The sequence below is a fragment of the Marmota marmota genome, unplaced genomic scaffold, assembly GCF_001458135.2.
Source record: "Marmota marmota marmota unplaced genomic scaffold, marMar, whole genome shotgun sequence".
NCBI lineage: Eukaryota > Metazoa > Chordata > Mammalia > Rodentia > Sciuridae > Marmota > Marmota marmota.
Genome location: NW_026000108.1, coordinates 12,415,693 through 12,421,877, shown reverse-complemented (window position 1 = coordinate 12,421,877; position 6,185 = coordinate 12,415,693). Strand labels below are relative to the sequence as shown.

Below are 6,185 nucleotides of genomic sequence, written 5' to 3'. Positions count from 1 at the left end.
CGGCGCGCGCCGGGGGGCGGGGTGAGTGGGTGCGCCCTGGACCGGGCGGGAGCGCGCTGGAACAGTGAGCGGTGCTGGGGGAACCCGCGGCTTTGGGGACCGGCTTAGTATTGAAAAGAGCACTGAACTATTGTCGTGGGCCCTGGGACCAAGACAGGAGGGTCCTAGACCCGGCTTTAGGGTCCCGACAGGCCTCTGTAGAGGGGCGGAGCTGCATGTGACGTCCCTCGAGAGGCGGCCTGGAGGCGGAGCGAGCGCTGCAAAGCTATTAGGGAACCCGCGAAGTGCGTCGCATTGTCACGGTTGCAGTATACTCAACTGGATGGGGAAGACACTGGCTCTGAGTTATTTTTATTGCTGTCCTTGCTTGTGAACTTTCATTTGGTCCAAGGATGCAACACTGTAAGGCAGTTGGCCCAAATTCTGTTTTTGAAAATAGGACCTAATGTTTTAATATAGCTTTAGTTTTTGAAAGCGTTTTAAGAATTTCACTTAAAAAAAAGTACACGACTGCATACAACTCTGGGAACCCAGGAAAGCACAAAGAGGGATACAAAAGACAGCTTTAATATTAAACTAGTATCTGATCATAATTTTAGCTGAATCTTTGATTTCAACTCTGGGAGCAGGTGGAGGGAAGGGACACATCAGCAGAGAGAGCAAACTGCCAAAGTCTCTGTTGCGACAAGGAAATACATCTGTTCCACTGCCTGAGGGTTGGACATAGGCAGAGCAGAGATTTGATCACCCTGTCTGGAAGACTGGGCAGGATGGGACTGGTTGTTGGCTAGAATTTCCAGCGTCTATGTAGTTAAAGTGGGATCATCCAGCAAACCCCAAGTTTTCAAGGTGCTTTTACTGTGTTTTTCTGTTAAAAAAACGAGGGGTAAAATGGTATCTATAACAGTGTCCCTATCCTCAAGGGCTTCATTATAAAGTAAGAGTAAGAAAACTTAATTTTTTAGGGTCTTAAACTGGGCCTTATAATTAAATTGGCATAAGACAAACAAGAGAAAAGCATATAAATTTTATTTAAAAATTTGCATATACCTGGGAGACCTCACAGGGAAATGAGGACCTGAAAAGTAATTCAGTACTTATATTGTAGGTTGCACAAAGTAATCATTGTGAAAAACAATTAAATATACATGGAAGCCAAAGGAACATAGGATTAATTCCACAAGGTTAGATGATGCAGATTTCTCTTTGCTTGACTCCTTGTCTCTGGCCATAGTGCTCTCTTCCTCCTGGCATGGGGGGAGCATCATTCACAAGTGAGTTTTAACTCACTTTCAGAAAGAAAAGGTGAGGCCAGAGAGCCCTTTTGCATTTCTTGTTTTTCAACAGCCTTTGGCTCAAAATAATCTTTATGTCAAAGTGATGTATTTTGGGTTGTCATATTCTGCTATCCTTAATTATCTAGTAAACATAAGATAGTTTTAAGAAAGAAATTTTAATAAGACTTATACAGTTGGGCTGGGGATGTGGCCTAAGCGGTAGCGCGCTCGCCTGGCATGCTCGGGGCGCTGGGTTGGATCCTCAGTACCACATAAAAATAAAATAAAGATATTGTGTCCACCGAAAACTAAAAAATAAATATTAAAAAATTCTCTCTCTCTCTCTTAAAAAAATTTTTAAAAAAGACTTATACAATTTTATGAGGGTATATGTAATGGCTTGAACCTGGAGTGTCCCCCCAGGCCTGTGTGTCAAGACCTGTGTCAAATGCCTGGCCTCCAGCCTTCGGGGCTATTGGGAGTTGGTGGACCCTTTAGGAGGTGGGGTCTGGTGGGAAGAAGTTAGTCACTGGGTGTGTTGTTTTGAGGGGATATTGGGCCCCTGGTTCTGTCCTGATTGCCACGAGGTGAATAGATCTCTTCTACTAATTGCTGCTGCCATGGTATGGCCTAAAATGACAGAGCCAAGTGACCATGGCCTGAAACCTCTGAAAATATGAGCCAAAATAAATCTTTCCTCCTATGGTTATCTCAGGTATTTGTCATGGGGATGGGAAGGAGTTCTTTCTGTGTCTACTTCATTGCTTGACCAGTGCCATATCTTCCAGGAAACTTTCCTGACCTTCCGCAACTAGGTTATGTGCCTCCCTGTGCTCCCAAAGGAGCCTGCCTCAAAGTGTAGTCACCTTTATTCTCTTTGCCCCACCCTCCCCCCAGGCATCTTGGGGCCTTGGCTTTCATCTTGGGATATTCAGTTCCTAGATTTAGTGTCTAGATTGTGCCTAGTTGCTATGTGAGGTGCTCAGAAGATGTTTGAAAGAATGCATGATCAAGGTCTAGTGAAGGTAGCGTTGGTAATTAAGGGTTGGTGTCCCTTGTGGCTTTCAGATAATAAACATGCACACACACAGCTCCAAATGAGCCAGCAGAATGAGAAGGACATAGATGATTGAGGGCCACAAGATCAGGAAGAGCATGTGGGAAGGTTTAGGCTTGGCTTGGGGTGGAGATGTTAGAACTGCCTAGAATAAAAGGTGGATATAAACAGGATGATGCTGGGTTAAACAGGATCTTGAAAGGCAGGAAGTGAAGTTTATTGTGGATGTGGGAGTCAACAAGGAGCCAGTGATGCTCTTTGTAGAAGCTGGGACAATGTACAATTGATGGACATTTCTGTCCAGGGAAGAGAAAAACCAGTTTGTCTCCATTTGCCTGTTGATTTCAGTAGGCCCGACCTATATTATATCCACTATTAGAAATCTCTTTTGAACCCAGCATAACAACTATTTGATTCTGTTATGCCAGATTCGTGGGACCCCTATAGACCTCCGGGAGCCAAATCCGATGCAAGCACACAAGAGTCTTTATTGCAAGCTGGAGCCTGGACTCACAACCGTTCCCGACGCAGCGGTCCCAGGGAGTGAGTCCCGGTCCTTTGTTCAGTGAGATTTTATAGGTTTTGGGGGATACTCTATGCATCACAACATCACACAGCAAATCATTCCATACTGCAGGAAAATCAAACAACAACTCTTAACATTGATTAGCACATTCAATGGCGGGAACAATTTGGGTAGGGGTGATTGGTTAATACAAGAGAGGGATTCCTTTGAACTGATTGGTTTAGGCCACAAGGGGTGTATGTGCTAAACTACATGGTTTCCCAACATGTTATCAACCACCATAAACTACTGGGGGGTCATCTGGCATTCCAGGTATTTTCCCTGTCTCATGCTGATTGGTGGTTGCTAGGGGGTTGCTATGGGTCTTCACCTATCCTAATTGAGTCAGGGACACCTGGCGCCTCAGACCTCTCCTGTTATTTACAGACAAACAACTCAGCAGGGTGGGTATGTACTTAGGAGTGCTCTGTGGGTTTTTCCAAGGACAAGGGTCATGCCCTCTTCCTTAGGACAGGCCTTGAGGTAGAAGCTGCTGTTATTTATTTATTTTTTTGGCAATGATGACCCACTTGCCCTCACTGAGAACAGAGTTTGATAATGAGAATCTTTATTTATTTATTTTTTTTAAATGGAGTCACATTAGTTTCTCAATTCCTTCATGAGTGAAATAAAATCTTTGACATGTGTTCATTTTTATTTCTCTATCAGAGTCAGGATTTTAAATTTTTGGAAAGGTTATCTTCTAATAAGCTAGCTGGAGGCATGACTTTCTGATGGAACTTGATAGCTGACTCCATTTGAGAAATGAAAGGTGGAATCAGCTAGATAAAGCCTGTGGGTGTGGGAGACATACCCAAGTGCAGTGTTTAGGGTCCTAACCCCTCCTTCCTGCTTAGAAGGGAGATGCTGTGAAGGCAAGCTATTTGGGAGTGGTTATTACATACTTCAGGAATGGGACATTGAAGGGGAAGCAAGTGGGAAAAAAAATGTGCAGTGGGGGCTTGAGATGAAGATGCAGACTTGCACCAGGGTGAGTTCTACAGCCAACAGATGGGATAGTTTCCCTAAGTGAGCCATCACAAGCAAGATAAGCAAGGGAATGGAAAAAGCTAAAGAAGACACCTAACATCAGGTAATGGAAGAATCCCAGGGAGAGGCAGAGTGGAGAGTCATCAGAGAGGAGAGAAGGGAATTGTCACATCAACATTGATGAATATCAGTCACATCACTTTGCAGACCCCTGGACAGGCTAATGATCCAACGCTGCTTCCAGCAGACTTAAAATGTTGACCAGGCTTGGTGGTGCACGCCTGTAATCCTAGCAGCTCAGGAGACTGTGGCAGGAGGATTGCCAGTTCAAAGCCAGCCTTAGCAACTAAGTGAGGCTATAAGCAACCTAGTGACACCCTGTCTCAAAATTAAAAAATAAAAAGGGCTGGGTATGTGGTTCAGTGGTCAAACACCCTTGTGTTCAATCGCTGGTACTAAATAAATGAATAAATTAGTTAATTAAAAATTAAACGTTGGCATTTATTTACAGAAGGCAGGGAGAAACATTTTCAAGTAGCAAAAATTGTACATATCTCTTTCTTGTGTTCGGATTAAAGGAGTCAGTATATGTATTAACTATGGCATACTCTTAACTTTCCTAAAATCTCCTTTTATTATATTTTTAGTTTTATTTATTTATTTTTATTTTTTGTAGTGCTGAGGATTGAACCCAGGGCCTTATGCATGCTAGGCATCTGCTCTGCCACTGAGCTGCCCCCCCAGCCCCATCCTTTTACTTTTGCAATCTCTCCCCACCAAATCATAAGTAGAAAATGTTATTCAGTCACACTTGCTTAGGAAAATATTGAGAGTGTGAGCTATACCCCAAAATGAGTTTTCCTATTCCTCTAGCAATGGGAGATTCGGCAAGGCACATCATTACTTAATTAAAAACTATACTTCCTGACTTTTTTCTAGAATGACTAGGTTTCAGGTAATGGGAAGGAGTGGAAGTAAAGGGCGCCTGTGCAGCTTTCAAGGCAAGGTCGTGCTTCATCCATGAGTTCATTTAAAAGTATCTGTTTAACACTTACTAAAAGCCAGGAATGGCTGTGGCCACTCAGGGTACCTCAGTGAATAAGAGGTATCAAGATCCTTGCTTCTGGGGAATCACAAGTGGGGGACACACACACACACACAAGAACAGCTACACTGTATGGTATGTCAGAAGGTGATAAGTGCTGGATAAAAAGAGAGGAGAAGAGGCTGGGAGCAGTCAGTGGGGATCTGGGGAGCATGAAACACAGTTGATCTGGGAAAAGAGCTTGCAGGCCTGGGGAACGGCCGGTGCCAAGGCCCGAGGCAGGAGCTTGCCGGTACACTTGAGGAACAGGGAGGAGGCTGCACAGCTCCTCGAGGGATGAAAGGGAGCAGGAGAAGTAAAATCATGGACGAATGGAGACAGGGAGGGCTGACCATGTAGGACTCACAGCCACTCCGAGGACTCCACCTTTACTCTGAGCGCAGTTGGGAACTTAGAGGGTTTTGAACGGAGGGGGACACGTGATCTGCCTTGGAAAGTATTACTCAGACCACTGGGTGGAGAATAGTCTGTGGAGGACAAAGGTGGAAAGGACCAGTTAGGCTACTGTGATGCTCTAGATGAGGGTCAGACTGCGGTGTTTGGAGGGAAGCCGGGAGCCGTATCAGATTCCGGCTGTCTGTTAGGTAAGCTGTGGGACCTTCTTCATAGACTAGAAGTTGGGTTTGAGGGATGACTTAAAGACAATTCCACCTTTTGGCCCTCGTGACCATGAGGGCGAAGTTGCCATCAGTGTGGAGAGGACCAGGATGGTGACGATGGGGAAGGCCGAGGACACGCGGGTCTGCAGGAGGAGGTCGGGGTATCCACACCTGCTAGTCATCCTAGGGCAATGTGAAGGAAGCAGCTTGATAAATGAGTCTGGAGTTCAGGAGAAAGTTCTGGGATGGAGATAAAAATTTGGGAGTCATTGTATGAAGATGATCCCTGAAGCCATGAAAGGAAAGAGGGTAGACAGAGTGGGGAGACAAGGCAAAGACCCAAGAATTGAGCTCAAGGGCCTTTCACACCAAGGCACTGGAACAAGGAGGAAGAACGAGCCCAGGATGAAGAAGGAGCAACCAGGGGCTGGAGGAGAACCGAGAGTGCCTTGGAAGAAACCTAAAGATTTCCAAAAAATGGGAGTGTGAGCCTTGCTCCTCCTCTGCTCCTCTCTCTCCCTGGAAGGTAGACATGATGCGGGGAGCTAGAGCCCCAGCATTTTAAACCCCAGGACTAAGGAAACGGGTCACC

General features: G+C 45.3%; 1 non-coding gene across 1 annotated transcript; it reads left to right on the top strand.

The window, feature by feature from the left end:
• The first annotated feature begins 3,410 nt into the window (after positions 1–3,410).
• LOC125611012 lies at positions 3,411–3,499 on the top strand. Its single transcript, XR_007341123.1, has one exon. It is a non-coding gene; the product is annotated as a small nucleolar RNA SNORD103/SNORD85 (small nucleolar RNA).
• Positions 3,500–6,185: the final 2,686 nt, after the last annotated feature.